Below are 18,543 nucleotides of genomic sequence, written 5' to 3'. Positions count from 1 at the left end.
TCACGAGGTCAGGAGATCGAGACCATCCTGGCTAACATGGTGAAACCCCGTCTCTACTAAAAAATACAAAAAATTAGCCGGGTGTGGTGGCGGGCGCCTGTAGTCCCAGCTACTCGGGAGGCTGAGGCAGGAGAATGGCGTAAACCCGGGAGGCGGAGCTTGCAGTGAGCTGAGATCTGGCCACTGCACTCCAGCCTGGGCGACAGAGTGAGACTCCGTCTGAAAAAAAAAAAAAATTATTTTGTAGAGATCTTGCCATGGTGCCCAGGTTGGTCTCAAACTCCTGGGCTCAAGCGATCCTCCCTCTTTGGCCTCGCAAAGTGTTGGGATTACAGGTGTGAGCCACCGTGCCTGGCCACTCTTGAGTAAGGTTTCTTTCACACAATGTAATGTTTTAATTTATACATGCTGTTGTCTGTATCAGTAGTTTATTTTTATTGCTATATAGTATTTCATTGCATTAACACTACAGTTTGTTTATTCTCCTGTTGATAGATATTTGGGCTGTTTCCAGTGTTTGCTTTATGAGTAAAGCTTTTATGATCTTTTTTGCACAGGTTTTTTTGTGTGGACATATACATTCATTTCTCTTGAAGAGAATAGAATTGCTGGGTCATAGGATAGATGTATGTTTAGCTTTATAGGAAACTGTAACACCTTTTCCAAAATGGTTGTACCATTTTTACACTCTCACCAATAATGTATGAGAGTTGTGGTTGTTCCACATTTAGCAACATTTAGTGTGTTGTAGTGTGTTTTTAATTTTCGCCATTTGGGTGAAGGTATAGTGGTAACTCATTGTGGTTTTAATTTTCATTTACTTGAATGCTAATGATATTGAGCACCTTTTCCTGTGCTTAATGGTCTTTGTGTATCTTCCTTTGTGAAGTATTTATTCAAATCTTTTGCCCATTTTTAAAAAAAATTGGCTTTTTTATTTTTTAAAGAAATTTATCTTTTAGAGATAGGGTCTCCCTATGTTGCCCAAGCTGGACTTGAACTTCTGGACTCAAAGGATCCTTCTGCCTTATCCTCTCAAATAGCTGGGACTATAGGTGTGCACCACTGTGCCTGGCAGGGTTTTTTTTTTTTTGTCACTGAGTTTTAGGATTTTTTTTGTATTCTGGGTACCATACTTTTTGTTTTTTGTTTTGTTTTTTTAGAGAGAGGGTCTTGCTCTTTTGCCCTGGTTGGAGTGTAATAGCGTGATAACTCACTGTACCCTCTAACACCTGAGCTTAAACGACCCTCCTGCTTCAGCCTCCCTAGTAGCCAGGACTACATGTGCATACCACCATGCCCAGCTTATTTTCTTTTTAAAAATTTTTTGTAGCAATGGAGGTCTCAGCATATTTGCCCAGGCTCATCTTGAACTCCTGACCTCAAGCAGTCCTCTTGCCTGGGCCTCACAAAATGCTAGGAATACAGGTGTGAGCTACCATGCCTGACCTATTTTCTTAATGATATATTTTAAAGATCAGGGCTGGGCGCAGTGGCTCACGCCTGTAATCCCAGCACTTTGGGATCACTTGAGGTCAGTAGTTCGTGACCAGCCTAGCTAACTTGGGGAAACCCCATCTCTACTAAAAATACAAAAATTAGCCAGGTGTGGGCCAGCCGTGGTGGCTCACGCCTGTAATCCGAGCACTTTCGGAGGCCGAGGCAGGTGGATCACGAGGTCAGGAGATCAAGACCATCCTGGCTAACACGGTGAAACTCCATCTCTACTAAAAATACAAAAAAAAAAAAAAAGAAAAAAAAATAGCTGGTCATGCTGGCAAATGCCTGTAGTCCCAGCTACTTGGGAGGCTGAGGCAGGAGAACGGCTTGAACCCGGGAGGCGGAGCTTGCAGTGAACCGAGATTGCGCCACCGCACTTCAGCCTGGGCGCTGGGCGACAGAGTGAAAAAAAAAAAAAGCCAGACGTGGTGGTGGGCGCCTGTCGTCTCAGCTACTTGGGAAACCGAGGCAGGAGAATCTCTTGAACCCAGGCGACGGAGATTGCAGTGAGCCGAGATCATGCCACTGCACTCTAGTCTGGGCGACAGAGTGAGACTTCATCTCATAAATAAATAAATAAATAAATAATGAGAGGTTTTCAGTTTTGATGAAGTTTGATCTATCAATAATTTCTGTTATGATTATTGCTTTCTATGTCCTGTCTAAGTGTCTGGGGATACTTTGCCTACCTCTAAGTGTTGGACATTTCTAGTAAGACTTGAAGTCAGGTAGTGTAAATCATATAACTTTATTTTTTTTGAGACAGGGTCTGGTTCTTGTCACCCAGGCTGGAGTGCAGTGGCACGATCTCCGCTCACTACAGCCTCCACTTCTTGGGCTCAAGCCGTTCTCCCAGGTGAGCTCTGCCCACCTTGGCCTCCCAAAGTGCTGGGATTATAGGTGTGAGCCACCATGCCCAGCCTAACTTTATTTTTTATGTTTTCACCTAAAAGCATTATAGTTTTAGCTTTTATATTTTGGTCTCTGAGTCATCTTAAGTTAATTTTTGTTATTATGTGAGATTGGAGCTGGTATTTATTTTTCCCCCACATAGATAACTGATTGTTCCATTACTAGCAACATTTGTTGAAAAGACTTGTGTATTATCTATTGTTCTGTAACAAATTTTTCAAAAATTAGCAATTTAAAACAGCAAAAAGTTATTACCTCAGTTTCTGAGGGCTAGGAATTCAGAAGTGGCCCAGGCTGGAGTGCAGTGGTGTGATCACGGCTTACTGCAGCCCTGGCCTCCTGGGCTTGAGTGATCCTCCCAGCTCAGCCTCCCAAGTAGCTGGAACTATAGGCATGCACCATCGTGCGGGGCTAATTTTTCCTATGTTTTTGTAGATATGGGGTCTCACTTTGTTGCCTAGGCTGGTTTTGAACTCCAGGGCTCAAGTGATCTTTCCCTGTTGGCCTCCCAAAGTGTTGGGATTATAGGCCTGAGCCACCGTGCTTGGCTTAGAGGATCTGTGTTCAAGATGACTTATTCGTAAAGCTCTTTGCAGGAGGCCTCAGTTCCATGTGGTTTATCTCTACCCAGGGCTCTTTTTTTTTTTTTTTTTAATTTTATCCTACTTTCAAGCTAACAAGTTATACCCAGGGCTCTTTGAGTTTCCTCATGGCATGCAGTTATCTCCTCCAGAAATGATCTAAGACAAACTAAGGAAGAAACCATGATGTTTCTTATGACCTAGTCATACACTATCACTTCTGCCATGTTCTTTTCATTAGAATGAGTCACTAAGTCTAGCCTGTACTCAAGGAGTCTAGCCTGTACTCAAAGAGAGAGGAGGATTTCACTTTTTAGAGGGAAGAATGTAAAAAAAATTGATATAGTTTAAAACCACCAAAATTGTCTCGTCCCATTGGTTTGCTTTGGTACTTTTGTCGAAAAACAATTGACTGTTATATCCTGATTTGTTGCTGGCAAAAAACCCACGAATAATTGACTCTGTAGATATGGGCCTGTTTCTGAAATCTGTGTTCTGTTCCATTGATCTATTTGTTTATCCGTATGCCAGTACCCCACTACTGCAGCTTTATAGTAAGTCTTGACATCAGTCAGTGTAAATAATCCAACTTTATTGTTTATCAAGATTTATTTGAATATTATAATTTCTTTTTACTACCATATAAATTTTAGAATTAGCTTGTCAATTTCTGTAAAAAAGTCTGCTGGCATTATGGTTGCGATTCCGTTGAATTTATAGATTCACTTGGGGAGAATTGACATCTTAACTGTATTGAGTCTTCTAATCCATGTGCTGTATGTGGCATATTTTTTGATTTATGCATTCTTTAATATTTTGCTACATTATTTGATTGTTTTAGTGTAGAGTTCTTTCACATTTTGTTAAATTTGACCCAAGACATTTGGTTTTTTTGATGCTATTGTAAATGAAATTTTAAAATTGTAGTAAATATACATAAGAAAATGTAGAATTTTAACTATTTTGAAGGGTATGTTGCAGTGACATTAAATATATTCACAGTGCTGTTTTGAGAACTTCTTTCATCATGCCAAATAGAAACTCTACCCGTTATATGGTAACACCCAATTCTCACCTCCCCCAGCCCCTTGTACGCTCTTAATAATTTTCTTTTTGTCTCGATGAATTTGCCTATTTTGTTTTCGAGACTCAATCTCACTCTGTCACCAAGGCTGGAGTGCAGTGGCCCAGTCTCAGCTCACTGCAACCTCCGCCTCCCGGGTTTTTTTTTTTTTGAGACGGAGTCTTGCTCTGTCGCCCGGGCTGGAGTGCAGTGGCGGGATCTCAGCTCACTGCAAGCTCCGCCTCCCAGGTTTACGCCATTCTCCTGCCTCAGCCTCCCGAGTAGCTGGGACTACAGGCGCCTGCCACCTCGCCCGGCTAGTTTTTTGTATTTTTTTAGTAGAAACGGGGTTTCACTGCTCTAGCCAGGATGGTCTCGATCTCCTCACCTCGTGATCCGCCCGTCTCAGCCTCCCAAAGTGCTGGGATTATAGGCTTGAGCCACCGCGCCCGGCCCGCCTCCCGGGTTTAAGTGATTTTCCTGCCTCAGCCTCCCAAGTAGCTGGGATTACAGGTGCCTGCCACCACACCTGACTAATTTTTGTATTTTTAGTGAAGACAGAGTTTCACCATGTTGGCCAGGTTGATCTTGAACTCCTGACCTCAAGTGATCCGCCTGCCTCACCCTCCCAAAGTGCTGGAATTACAAGCTTAAGCCACCGTGCCCCGCCCTGTTTTATTTTATGTAAGTAGAATTATAATTATACAATTGTTTCCCTTTTGTGCCTGGCTTATTTCACTTAGCAAAATGTTTTCAAGATTCATCCATGTTGTGACATGCATCAGAATTTCATTTCTTTTTAAGGCTGAATAATATTTCACTGTATGTATATATGACATATTTTTATCCATTTATCTGTTGATGGACATGGGTCATAGACACCATTTGGTTATTGTGAATAATGCTCTGAACATTGGTGTATGAATATCTGTTTTGGATTCCTCCTTTCAGTTCTTTTGGGTATAGACCTAAAAGTGGAATTGTTGAATCATATGGTAATTCTATGTTTAACTTTTTGAGGAATTGCCATACTGTCTTCTTTACATTTTCACCAGCAGTGCACAAGTGTTACAATTTCTTCATATCCTTGCCAACACTTATTTTCTATTTTTTTAATTTTTAATTTTTAATTTTTTTATAACTTGGGTGTGAAGTAGTTTCTCATTGTGGCTTTGATTTGCATTTCCCTAATGACTAATGATGTTGAGCATCTTTTTGCATATTTTTTGGCCATTTGTAAATCTTTAGAGAATTGTCTAAGACCTTTGCCCATTTATGAATTGGATTATTTTTGTTGTTGTTGAGTTATACAAGTACTTCATATGTTCTATATGTTAATCCTTTATCAGATGTATGATCTGCAAATATTTTCTGCCATTCCATGGGTGGTGTTTTCACTCTTTTTAAATTAATTGATCGATTTTTTAGAATAGAGATGGGATCTCACGATATTGCTCAGGGTGGTCTCAAACTCTTGGGCTTAAGTGATCCACCTGCATCAGCCTCCCAAAGTGTTGAGATTACAGGTATGAGCCACTGCACCCAGACTAATTTTATTTTTTTAAGTTATTATTGCTATTATTATTATTATTATTATTATTATTTTTGAGATGGAGTCTCACTGTGTTGCCCAGCCTGGAGTGCAGTGGCACGATCTCTGCTCACCACAAATTCCGCCTCCCTGTTCAAGCGATTCTCCTGTTTCAGCCCCCCGAGTACCTGGGATTACAGGCACATGCCACCACAACCAGCTACTTTTTTGTATTTTTAGTAGAGATGGGGTTTCACCATGTTAGCCAGGCTGGTCTTGAACTCCTGACCTCAGGTGATCTGCCCACTCCGCCTCCCAAAGTGTTGGGATTACAGGCATGAGCCACCGCGCCTGACCAATTATTATTATTTTTTGAGACAGGGTCTCACCCTGTCACCCAGGCTGGAATGAGTGGTATGAATGTAGCTCACTGCAGCCTCAAACTCCTGGGCTCAAGTGACTGCCTACCTGCCTCAACCTTCCAAGTACCGAGACTACTGGTATGAGCCAGTGCAACTCAGCTGATTTGTTTAAAAATGAAAAAGTTTTTTTGCAGAGATGGAATCTTGTTATGTTGCCCAGGCTGGTTTCAAACTGAGCTTAAGCAATCCTCTTGCCATGGTTTCCCAAAATTGTAGGATTTCAGGCCCTTGGATTGATTTCTTTTTTCTTTTCTTTTTTCTTTTCTTTCCTTTTTTCTTTCTTTTTTTTTTTTTTGAGGCGGAGTCTCGCTCTGTGGCCCAGGCTGGAGTGCAGTGGCCGGATCTCAGCTCACTGCAAGCTCCGCCTCCCGGGTTTATGCCATTCTCCTGCCTCAGCCTCCCGAGTAGCTGGGACTACAGGCGCCCGCCACCGCGCCCGGCTAGTTTTTTGTATTTTGTAGTAGAGACGGGGTTTCACCGGGTTAGCCAGGATGGTCTCGATCTCCTGACCTCGTGATCCGCCCGTCTCGGCCTCCCAAAGTGCTGGGATTACAGGCTTGAGCCACTGCGCCCGGCCATCTTTTATTTTTTCTTTTCTCTTCTCTTTTCTTCTCTCTTTTCCTTTTCTTTTTTCCCCCTCCCCTCCCCTCCCCAACGGAGTCTTGCTCTTGTCACCCAGGCTGGAGTGCAATGGCACAATCTTGACTCACTGCAACCTCCACTTCCCGGGTTCAGGTGATTCTCCTGCCTTAGCCTCCTAAGTAGCTGGGATTACAGGCGCCCACCACGCCCAGCTAATTTTTGTATTTTTAGTAGAGACAAGGTTTTGCCATGTTGGCCAGGCTGGTCTTGAACTCCTGACCTAGTGATCTGCCCGCCTCGACCTCCCAAAGTGCTGGGATTACAGGCATGAGCCACTGTGCCTGGCCGATTTCTTTCTTTTCTAAACTTTTTTTTTTAAGATGGAGTCTCGTTCTGTCACCCAGGCTGGAGTGCAGTGGCGTGATCTTGGCTCACTGCAACCTCTGCCTCCTGGGTTCAAGCAATTCTCCTACCTCAGCCTCCTGAGTAGCTGGGATTACAGGTGCCCACCACCACACCCAACTGGTGTTTATATTTTTAGTAGAGACGGGGTTTTACCAGCTTGGCCAGACTGGTCTCGAACTCCTGACTCAAGTGATCCACCTGCCTCAGCCTCCCAAAGTGCTGAGATTACAGGTGTGAGCCACCATGCCTGGCCTTTTTTATTTTTTTAGAGTTTCGCTCTTGTCATCCAGGCTGGAGTGCAGTGGCTCGATCTCAGCTCACTGCAGACTTGATATCTTGGACTCGAGTGATCCTCCCACCTCCGCCAGACTCCTGGGATCCTGGGACTACAGGCACCTGCCACCACACCCAGCTATTTTTTGTGTTTTTTTTTTTTTTTTTGAGATGGAGTCTCGCTCTGTAGCCCAGGCTGGAGTGCAGTGGCGCAATCGCGGCTCACAGCAAGCTCCGCCTCCTGGGTTTAAGCCATTCTTCTGCTTCAGCCTGCCAAGTAGCTGGGACTACAGGTGCCCGCCACTACGCCCGGCTAATTTTTTGTATTTTTAGTAGAGATGGGGTTTCACCATGTTAGCCAGGATGGTCTTGATCTCCTGAGCTCATGATCTGCCCACCTTGGCCTCCCAAAGTGTTGGGATTATAGGCGTGAGCCATTGCGCCTGGCCTTTAGATATGGGGTTTTGCTGTGTTGCCCAGTCTGGTCTTGAACTCCTGGCCTCAAGTGACTGACCTGCCCCAGCCTCTCATAGTGCTGGGATTACAGGCGTGAGCCACAGTGCCTGGCCAATGTAGATTTTCACATAGTTGTATGTATCAGTTGACTATTAAGTGGTATGTGAAAAAGAGATAAATGATAAACCAAAGGTACAGTGACAGTGGCCTTTTTTGTTTTTTTTTTTTTAAGATGAGTCTCACTCTGTTGCCAGGCTGGAGTGCAGTGGTGCCATCTCGGCTCACTGCAACCTCTGATTCCCATGTTCAAGTGATTCTCCTGCCTCAGCCTCCCGAGTAGCTGGGATTACAGGCACGTGCCACCACGCCCAGCTAATTTTTTTTTTTTTTTTTTTAGTAGAGACAGGGTTTCACCATGTTGGCCAGGATGGTCTCCATCTTCTAACCTCGTGATCCGCCCGCCTTGGCCTCCCAAAGTGCTGGGATTACAGGCGTGAGCCACCACGTCCTGCCTACAGTGGCTTTTAAGTTTACTTATGTAGTTACCCTTACCAGTGTTCTATATTTTTTCTTTTTAGCTACTGTCTAGTGTCCTTTCATTTTAGCCTGAAGGACTCCCTTTAGCGTTTCTTGTAGCTCTGGTCTAGTAGTTAGCAACTCCCTTAGTTTTTGTTTATCTGGAAATGTCTTAATTTCTCTTTCATTTTTGGTAGGATGGTATTTTCAGATGTAGAATTCTTGGTTGACAATATTTTCCTTTAGGACTTTCATATGTTATCCTACTGCCTTTTGGAGGTTTCTGAGGAGAAATGTGCTGTTAATCTCATTTAGGATCTTTTGTATTTGAGGCACCAGTTTTCTCTTGCTGCTTTAAATATTTGTTCTTGTCTTTTGGTTTCAATAGTTTCATAACATGTTTTTGTTTTGTAATGTGTTTCATATGGGTCTCTTTGAGTTTATCCTATTTGGGTTCATTGGGATTGTTTTTCTTTTTTTCAAGACAGAGTTTCACTCTGTCGCCCAGGCTAGAGTGCAGTGGTGCAATCTCGGCTCACTGCAACCTCCACCTCCCAGGCTCAAGTGATTCTTAAGTCTCAACCTTCCTAGTGGCTGCGATTACAGGTGCGCACTACCACGCCAGGCTAATTTTTGTATTTGTAGTAGACATGGGGTTGTGCCATGTTGGCCAGGCTGGTCTCAAACTCCCAACCTCAAGTGATCTGCTTGCCTTGGCCTCCCAAAGTGCTGGCATTACAGGTGTGAGCCACCACGCCTGGACTTCATTGGGGTTCTTGAATGTATATAGTTGACTCTTGTACAGTGTGGGGGTTGGGGTGTCAACTCCCCACAGAGTCAAAAATCTGCATATAACTTCTGACTCCCTCAGAGCTTAATTACTAGTAGCCTGCTATTGACTGGAAGCCTCACTGATAACATACACAATCAGTATATAATTTGTGTGTTGTATATATTTTTAAAATTTTTTCCTTTTAGAGACAGGGTCTTGCTTCATTGCCCGGGCTGGAGTGCAGTGGTACAATCATAACTCACTGCAGCATTGAACTCCTGAAATCAAGCAATCCTCCCACCTCAGCCTCCTGAGTAGCTGAGATTATAGGTGTTTGTCACCACCACTGGCTATTGTTTTTTTTCTTTCGTAGAGATGGGGTCTCACTATGTTGCCCACGCTGGTTTCAAACTCCTGGGCTCAAGTGATCCTCTCACATTCACCTCCCAAAGTGTTGCAATTACAGGTGTGAGCCACCGCACCCAGTAGCTATAGGGTTTTCATAAATACCCTTTATTAAGTGAGGAAGTTTCCCTCTATGTTTAGTTTGTTGAGAGGTTTTTTTTTTTTTTTTTGGAGACAGTCTTGCTCTGTTGCCCACACTGGAGTGCAGTGGCGCGATCTTGACTCACTGCAATCTTTGCCTCCCGGGTTCCAGCAATTCTGCTGCCTCAGCCTCCCAAGTAGCTGGGATTACAGGTGCCCGCCACCGCCACCACGTGCAGCTAATTTATTTGTATTTTTTTTTTAGTAGAGACGGAGTTTCGCCATGTTGGCCAGTCTGGTTTCGAACTCCTGACGCTAAGTGATCCTCTCGCCTCAGCCTCCCGAAGTGTTAGGATTATAAGCGTGAGCCACGGCACCCAGCCTGTTGAGAGTTTTAAATTATGAATGGGTACTGAATTTTGTCGGATTTTTTTCCTTTATTTATTGAGATGATTGTATCTTATGGCTTTTCTCCTTATTTCTGTTAATATGATGGGTAGTAACACTGATTGATTCTTTAGATGTTTAATCAACCTTGCATTTCCCACTTTGTCATGAGCTATTCTTTCTTTTCTTTTCTTTTTTTTTTTTTTGAGACGGAGTCTCGTTCTTTTGCCCAGGCCGGACTGCAGTGGTGTCATCTCGGTTCACTGCAAGCTCCGCTTCCCGGGTTCACACCATTCTCCTGCCTCAGCCTCCTGAGTAGCTGGGACTACAGGTGCCCGCCACCTTGCCCGGCTAATTTTTTGTATTTTTAGTAGAGACGGAGTTTCACCGTGTTAGCCAGGATGGTCTCAATCTCCTGACCTCGTGATCCACCTGCCTCGGCCTCCCAAAGTGCTGGGATTACAGGCGTGAGCCACTGCATCTGGCCGAGGTATTCTTTCTATATATCATTGGAATTATTTTGCTAAAAAAATTTTGAAAATTTTTGTGTCTATATTCATGAAGGATATTGTTCTATAATCTTTTTTCTTATTTATTTTGGTAAGGTTCTTTTTTAGGTTTTGTTATTAGAAATAATTGACCTTGGCCAGGCATGGTGGCTCACGCCTATAATCCCAGCACTTTGGGAGGCTGAGGCAAGTGGATCACTTGAGGTCAGGAGTTCGAGACCAGTCTGGCCAACATGGTGAAGCCCCGTCTCTACTAAAAATACACAAATTAGCTGGGCGTGGTTGCGTGCTCCTGTAATCCCAGCTACTCAGGAGGCTGAGGCAGGAGAATCACTTGAACCTGGGAGACAGAGGCTGCAGTGAGCTGAGATTGTGCCACTGCACTCCAGCCTGGGTCACAGAGTAAGATTATGTCTCAAAAAAAAAAAAAAAAAAACCAATAAATGACCTTGTAAAACAAGTTGGGAACTACTCTCTTTCTGTTTTCTGAAAAAAACTTAAGTAAGATTGATATTTCTTTCTTAAAAGTTTGATAGAATTCACTAGTGAAACCTAGTCTGGAGTTTTCTTCGTGGAAAAATTTTTGATAGCAAATTCAGTTTTCTTAATAGATACAGAACTATTCAGATTATTATTACTATTTTTTTTTTTGAGATAGCGTCTCGCTCTTTTGCCCCGGCTGGAGTGCAGTGTTGCGGTCTTGGCCCACTGTAACCTCCATCTCCTGGGTTCAAGTGATTCTTCTGCCTCAGCCTCCCAAGTAGGGCAAGTAGCTGTGATTACAGGCGCCCACCACCACGCCGGCTAATTTTTGTATTTTTAGTAGAGATGGGGTTTCACCATGTTGGCAAGGATGGTCTCAATCTCCTGACCTCGTGGGCCGTGTGCCTCAGCCTCCCAAAGTGCTGGGACTACAGGCATGAACCACCACACCTGGCCTGTTCTTTCTTAAAGATGCTCGTGGCCTTGCCTGTAATCCCAGCACTTTGGGAGGCTGAGGCGGGTGGATCACTTGAGTACAGGAGTTTGAGACCAGTCTGGGCCACTTGATGAAATCCTGTCTCTACAAAAAATACAAAAATTAGCTGGGCACGGTGGTGCATGCCTGTAGTTTTAGTTACTCTCAGGGCTGAGCTGGGAGGATCGTTTGAGCCCAGGAAGCAGAGATTACAGTGAGCCAAGATTGTGCCAGGGCACTCCAGCCTGGGCAACAGCAAGACCCCATCTCACCAAAAAAATAAATAAAAGAGAGAGAGACAGGGTTTCACTCTGCCGCCCAGGCTGGAGTGCAGTGGTGCAGTCATGGCTTACTGTAACCTCAAACTCCTGGTCTTAAGTAATCTTGGTGCCTCAGCCTCCAAACTGGGACTGCATGTACCACCATGCCTGCCTAATTTTCATATTTTCTGCAGAGACAGGGTCTTGCTTTGTTGACCAGGCTGCTCTTGAACTCCTGGCCTCAAGTCATCCTCCTGCCTTGATCTCCCGAAATGGTGGGTTTACAGGTGCGAGCCACCATACCTGGCCTTTTTCGAACTGGTTAATGAGAACCTAGGTCATTAATTTTTTGTTTTGTTTTGTTTTGTTTTTTGAGACGGAGTCTTGCTCTGTCGCCCAGGCTGGAGTGCAGTGACACGATATCGGCTCACTGCAAGCTCCGCCTCCCGGGTTCACGCCATTCTCCTGCCTCAGCCTCCCAAGTAGCTGGGACTACAGGCGCCTGCCACTGTGCCCGGCTAATGTTTTGTATTTTTAGTAGAGACGGGGTTTCACCATGGTCTTGATCTCCTGTCCTCGTGATCCGCCTGCCTTGGCCTCCCAAAGTACTTGGATTACAGGAGTGAGCCCCCGCGCCCCGCCAGGTCACTAATTTTATAGTTGTTTTTTTTTTGGAGACAGAGTCTCGCTCTGTTGCCAGGCTGGAGTGCAGTGGCGCAATCTCCGCTCACTGCAACCTCTGCGTCCTGGGTTCAAGTGATTCTCCTGCCTCAGCCTCCCGAGTAGCTGGGACTGCAGGTGCCCACCACCATGCCTGGCTAATTTTTTATATTTTTAGTAGAGATGGGGTTTCACCATGTTGGCCAGGATGGTCTCAATCTCTTGACCTCATGATCCAGTCGCCTTGGCCTCTCAAAGTGCTGGGATTTTAGGTGTGAGCCACCTCGTCTGGCCAATTTTATAGGTTTTTTGTAATACTCTTCAGACTTTAAAACGTTAGCATTGCTTTAGCTGCGTCAGTATAGCATATATTTGAAAAATGTTTTTTCATATATTACCTCAGTCTGAGAAGTAGATAAATAATCTCAAATCTGTTGACAGGGAAAATAGGTGAGGCATATTGAAGGGTACATAATTTGTTAATTGCGCCATTGATTTTTTCACATGGTTTCTGATTCCCAGAATCCTGAGAGCTCTGCATGTTCAGGCTGTTTAATTCCTGATGTCACATGAGAGTCAGGAAAGAAAGTTGAGGGAGTGGAGAAGTTTGGAGAAGTTTGGAAACTTCTCTTAAGGAAGTATCTTTGGAACCACCTCTCCACTTTTTGCTTTTCACTTTTTTTTTTTTTTTTTGAGACGGAGTCTCACTTTGTTGCCCAGGCAGCTCACTGCAACCTCTGCCTCCCGGGTTCAAGTGATTCTCCTGCCTCAGCCTCCTGAGTAGCTGGGATTACAGGCGCCTGCCACCATGCCTGACTGATTTTTGTATTTTTAGTAAAGATGGGGTTTCACCATGTTGACCAGACTGGTCTTGAACTCCTGACCTCAAGTGATCTGCCCGCCTCGGCCTCCCAAAGGGTTGGGATTACAGGCTTGAGCCACTGTGTCCAGCTTCCACCTGTCTGCGTTTCTAAGTTGGGAAGTTGTTGATGGGTTTGTGTAGGTGAAGGTTAGTCCCCATCTCTGGAATTATGGGTTGTCTATGAGGTAGACAAGTGCTTTTCTGATATTTAAAGTACTTAAAAGTAATAATTAGGCTGGCCATGGTGGCTCAGGCCTATAATTGCAGCACTTTGGGAGGCCAAGGTAGGAGGATCGCTTGAAGCTGGGAGATGGAGACCAGCGTGGGCAATAAAGTGAGACCTCATCTCTACAAAAAAAGAAAAGGAAAATAGCTGGGTGTGGTAGCACATGCCTGCAGTCCCAGCCACTCAGGAGGCTGAGGTGGGAAGGATCGCCGGAGCCCAAGAATTCAAGTTGTAGTAACCCGTGATTGTGCCACTGCATTTCATCCTGGGTGACAGAGTGAGCCCTGTCTCAAAAGAAAGAAAGAAAAAAACATTAATTCTGGTATTTCACTAGAGGGTTGGAAGACAGCTGGAATCTAATCTGCTTGAAGCAGTCAAACCTGATCGCATTTTGTGAGGCATCATGCTGGTTGTTCACCTCTTCTGTTATAGGTTTTCTTCACATATTTACTTCACATAGTCTCTACATGATGGATGTTCAAATAGATGGTCATTATGTTGCCTCCAGGATGTGTGGTGTCTGAAAGAGGGAGTTCTTGTAGAGTTTGTGCCCTGAAATCTCCTTACACTGTTTTCTAAATGTCTAACTATGTAAGAAATATGTTGTGTGGCCCTTGAGATGGAGATCCAGTAGGAACACAGGATGCCAGGAACTTGGTCCTTGGAGGAGAGAACTGGAGCTGGTCCCTGGCCATAAGTGGGAGTAACAGCACATTATCTCAAAAGAATAAAACTCATTGGAGCTGTATTTTGTTTTGCCTTAGTCTCTAACTGCAGCTGAATACATCTCAGTGTCTGTGTCTGAAGAATTTCATCTTTGACTATATTTTCAGATAATCTTCAGAGTAGTATAAGCATCAAGGCATTTAAATGATTTCACCCCCAAAGGAAGAGTCTTCCAGATTTTAGCCATGTCTGATTTTTAGATATATATTGCCTCTTGGTGCCTCTCAGAATTCGGTGATTTAAAACCCCTTTGGAGTCCTAACAGTTTTGTGATGTCACTGAGATACCATAGAAAGACAGAAGGTATTTCTTTTTTTTTTTTTAATTGTTTATTTATCAAGAGAAACTATTTGCTAGCCCACATATTCATGTTTCATAGTTCAGGAACACAGGTTAGTGACAAAACTAATAGGTAATTCAACCCAAAGAAACTGTTTTTTTTTTTTTTTTTTGACGGAGTCTTGCTTTGTCACCCAGGCTGGATCTTAGCTCACTGTAACCTCCGCCTCCTGGGTTCAAGCGGTTCTCCTGCCTCAGCCTCCCGGAGTAGCTGGGATTACAGGCATGCGCCACCACATCGGCTGTATTTGTATTTTTAGGAGAGACGAGGTTTCACCATGTTGGCCAGACTGATATCAAACTCCTGACCTCAGGTGATCCGCCTGCCTCAGCCTCCCAAAGGGTTGGGATTATAGGCATGAGCCATTACACCTGGCCAAAGAAACTTCTTTTTTTTTTTTTTTTTTGAGACAGAGTCTCGCTTTGTCGCCCAGGCTGGAGTGCAGTGGCGCGATCTCAGCTCACTGCAAGCTCCGCCTCCCAGGTTCCCGCCATTCTCCTGCCTCAGCCTCTGAGTAGCTGGGACTACAGGCGCCCGCCACCACGCCCGGCTAATTTTTGTATTTTTAGTAGAGACAGGGTTTCACCGTGTTAGCAGGATGGTCTCGATCTCCTGAGCTCGTGATCCTCCCGCCTCGGCCTCCCAAAGTGCTGGGATTACAGGTGTGAGCCACCGCGCCTGGACAAGAAACTTCTTATATTCCAAAATCACTTTGCACTCTTTCAGATACCCGCTTTTCTCATCTAAAATTCTTTCATGAAGTCATAATTTCTGTAGAAATCTGGGTATGCCTTCTTTCTTGTTTCAGCCACAGCAAATTTACAGAGAACTACAGCTCCCCGGGGTACAACGAATGCTCCAACAATACGAAACTGCAGACGTGCCATGGTAGTTACTGTGCTTGGTATGTCAGCTTCATTACCAGTGTCCTTCCTGGCTGATGGAGAAATGGATGGCCAGCAGCTGTTTCATAGTTGCATAATTCCTTACTCTGGAGAGTCTGGAGAGTTTTCTTGTTTTAAGCTAGTAACCTTTTTTTTTTTTTTTTTTTTTTTTTTTTGAGATGGAGTCTTGCTCTGTTGCCCAGGCTGGAGTGCAGTGGCGCAATCTCAGCTCACTGCAACCTCCACCTCCCAGGCTCAAGCGATTCCCCTGCTTCAGCCTCTCAAGTAACTGGGACTACAGGTGCCCACCACCACGCCTAGCTAATATTTTGTATTTTTAGTAGAGACGGGGTTTCACCATGTTGGCCAGGATGGTCTTGATCTCCTGACATTGTGATCCGCCCGCCTTGGCCTCCCAGAGTGCTGAAATTACAGGCTTAAGCCACTGCGCCCAGCTGCTAGTAACCATTTTTGATAGGGGGTCCTAAATAAAGCCCCCAGGTAATCTAAAAAGGTCAATGCTGTGACAAGAGCTTTGGTTTCACCTTTCCTAGATGTAGGAAATTTTATTTCCATGTTTTCCCTCTTTTAATAGGACAAATGTGAATATTGCTAATACAAGGTAGTAGATTTGTACCTAGGATGAACTCCATGTATAAAACCGGTGTTATAGCCGGCGCGGTGGCTCACGCCTGTAATCCCCGCACTTTGGGACGCCGAGGCGGGCAGATCATGAGGTCAGGAGATCAACACCATCCTGGCTAACAAGGTGAAACCCCATCCCTACTAAAAATACAAAAATTGAGCCAGGCGTGGTGGCAGCCGCCTGTATTCCCAGCTACTTGGGAGGCTGAGGCAGGAGAATGGCGGGAACCCGGGAGGCGGAGCTTGCAGTGAGCTGAGATCACGCTGCTGCACTCCAGCCTGGGCAACCTGAGCGAGACTCCGTCTCAAAAAAAAAAAAAAAAAAAAAACAACCAGTGTTATAGATAATTGAAATTAGCATGAGTGACAAGAGTTACTATTCTTTTGTTTGTGTTCTGAAATGGAGAGAGAGCAGTTTTATTTTTTATTTTTTATTTTTATTTTTGAGACGGGGGCTCACTTTGTTACCCAGGCTGGAGTGTAGTGGGGCAGTCTTGGCCCACTGCAACCTCCGCCTTCCAGGCTCAAGCAATCCTCCTGTCTCAGCCCCCCAAGTAGCTGGGACTATAGGCATGAGCCACCAAGCCTGGCTAATTTTTTTTTTTTTTTGTAGAGACAGTGTTTTACCATGTTGCCCAGGCTGGTCTCAAACTCCTGAGCTCAGGCGATCCACACATCTCAGCCTCCCAAAGTGCTAAGATTACAGATGTGAGCCGCCCTGCCTAGCAGAGATAGCAAAGGTTTTTCAAAAGATAACATGGTGAGGAAAAATTCCCCAGTAGGGAGGTGTGTACAGCAGTCTCGCAGTAACCTTAGAGCTTGTTTACCTGTGCCTTAGTCCTGTCAACTTGTCCCCACTGTGCTTAACTCAGTTAAGCTACAGTAGGATAGTGGTGAAGAAAAGGAGTCAGAGTTTACCATTCATGCCAGAAATCTAATCTGTGAGACCAGGCTTTTGCATCTTTCTTTCAGTTGTATGGAAGCTTCTCTCTTGAGCTTTGGTCTTCAGTGGGATTGGTGGTAGGAAGTAAGTCCAGGAAGCTCGTCATTTCATATGTGAGCAGCCTAGACCATCTAATTTTAAGTGCTCTGTGGTTTTTTGTTCCTTTTGGAACCATTTTTCCCATCCTTCTACATGTGTGCTTTCTAGGTTTGACCATATTTTTGTTCAGTTGTAAATGTGCTAGGTGAGACTTAGCTGATTCAGGGATGGCTCGCATGTACTATTTAGTCACAGCACAGGTAATCCGGTGGCTTCTTATTAAAGCATAATCATGAGCAGAGAATGTGTCAGGTGAGAAGGATGAGCACCTTTGTTTCTCCTTTCTTTCTTTTTTTCTTTTTTTTTGAGATGGAGTTTTGCTCTTGTTGCCCAGGCTGGAGTGTAGTGGTGTGATCTCGGCTCACCTAAACCTCTGCCTCCGGGGTTCAAGTGATTCTCCTGCCTCAGCCTCCCCAGTAGTGGGATTACAGGCACCCGCCACCATGCCTGGCTAATTTTTTGTATTATTAGTAGAGACAGGGTTTCTCCATGTTGGCCAGGCTGGTCTCGAAACCCTGACCTCAGGTGATCCACCCATCTTGGCCTCCCAGAGTGCTGGGATTACAGGCGTGAGCCACTGCGCCCAGCCCTTCTCTTTTGTTTTTGTGTATTTCATTTTGATTTCCCCTGTATCACTTTGGACATCAGTTCTGAAAATTCTTCACATACCTCCTTTCCCCCACTTCTTAGCACATTTGACACAGCTGATTTCAAAAGGGTCTTTACTAAAAATGTATTTAGGGAAGCACAGATTTCTAATCTTTGGGAATCCAGTAAAAACAGGAAAGAGGTTCAGTGGACTCTAGATTCTCTCCTTGACCTGAATTAATTCTGTTCTTGCTGTTCGTTGATGGGCTGGCACATCTCAGGTCCCTTGCTAAGTTTCCTTTTTTCCTTGTTCCCTGTTTGTTCTTAGCCAGGTGGCCTCAGGATGCCATGGTTTCCTAGCTCATGGGATAGGACCCAGGGATCTAAACAATCTTTCATCTCTTCTTTAGAGGCAAATGACAACATAGATTCCCTCTCTTTCTTCTCCCAGATTACTCTAGATGTCTATACACATTTCTGGTTTCTGAGGGATGTGCCAGTCCCTAGTAGCTTGGAAGGACTGGTTCCAAGTAGGGTTAACAGCCCTACTTACATGAAGAATACTCCCTATGTTTCCCCTCCTCCTCGAAGTACAGGAGGATTGTTCTCTCTCACCCTCATAACTATGCCTAATCTATATCAGTGCCTACAGTTCATATACAAAGGGAAGAATGGGCTTGAATTTAAGAAATCATTAGATTCCCTTGGTTATAAGATTTAGAGAACAAACATGTTTTCATGTTAGTTTTCTGCTGTAGTGTTTTTGTCCATGATTTTTGAAGGTGTTTTGGTATCTTTTCCTGTCAAAGTCCATGTCAATGCTTTTTTATTTCTGAAATTAATTGGAAATTAGTTTTCTTTTTTTTTTTTTTTTTTTTTTTTGAGACGGAGTCTCGCTCTGCCGCCCGGGCTGGAGTGCAGTGGCCGGATCTCAGCTCACTGCAAGCTCCGCCTCCC

At 44.4% G+C, this 18,543-nt stretch overlaps 2 protein-coding genes across 12 annotated transcripts in view; both read left to right on the top strand.

The window, feature by feature from the left end:
- DAG1 (dystroglycan 1) overlaps positions 1 to 18,543 on the top strand; it is a 500,879-nt gene that overhangs the window by 222,266 nt on the left and 260,070 nt on the right. The window lies entirely within an intron of this gene.
- IP6K1 (inositol hexakisphosphate kinase 1) overlaps positions 1 to 18,543 on the top strand; it is a 74,499-nt gene that overhangs the window by 15,785 nt on the left and 40,171 nt on the right. The window contains exon 1 of one of the 4 annotated variants that reach the window (XM_021934394.2): positions 9,894 to 9,908. The exons of the other annotated variants lie outside the window; for them this stretch is intronic. The gene's annotated coding sequence lies outside the window, so the exon portion shown is untranslated. Of the gene's footprint in view, positions 1 to 9,893; positions 9,909 to 18,543 lie in introns of those variants that run through there. 4 annotated transcript variants of the gene reach the window in all.

This window comes from Papio anubis, chromosome 2 (genome assembly GCF_008728515.1).
Source record: "Papio anubis isolate 15944 chromosome 2, Panubis1.0, whole genome shotgun sequence".
Classification (NCBI taxonomy): Eukaryota; Metazoa; Chordata; class Mammalia; order Primates; family Cercopithecidae; genus Papio; species Papio anubis.
Note: the sequence above shows the minus strand (reverse complement) of the source record. Positions and strands in the feature narration are given on the sequence as shown.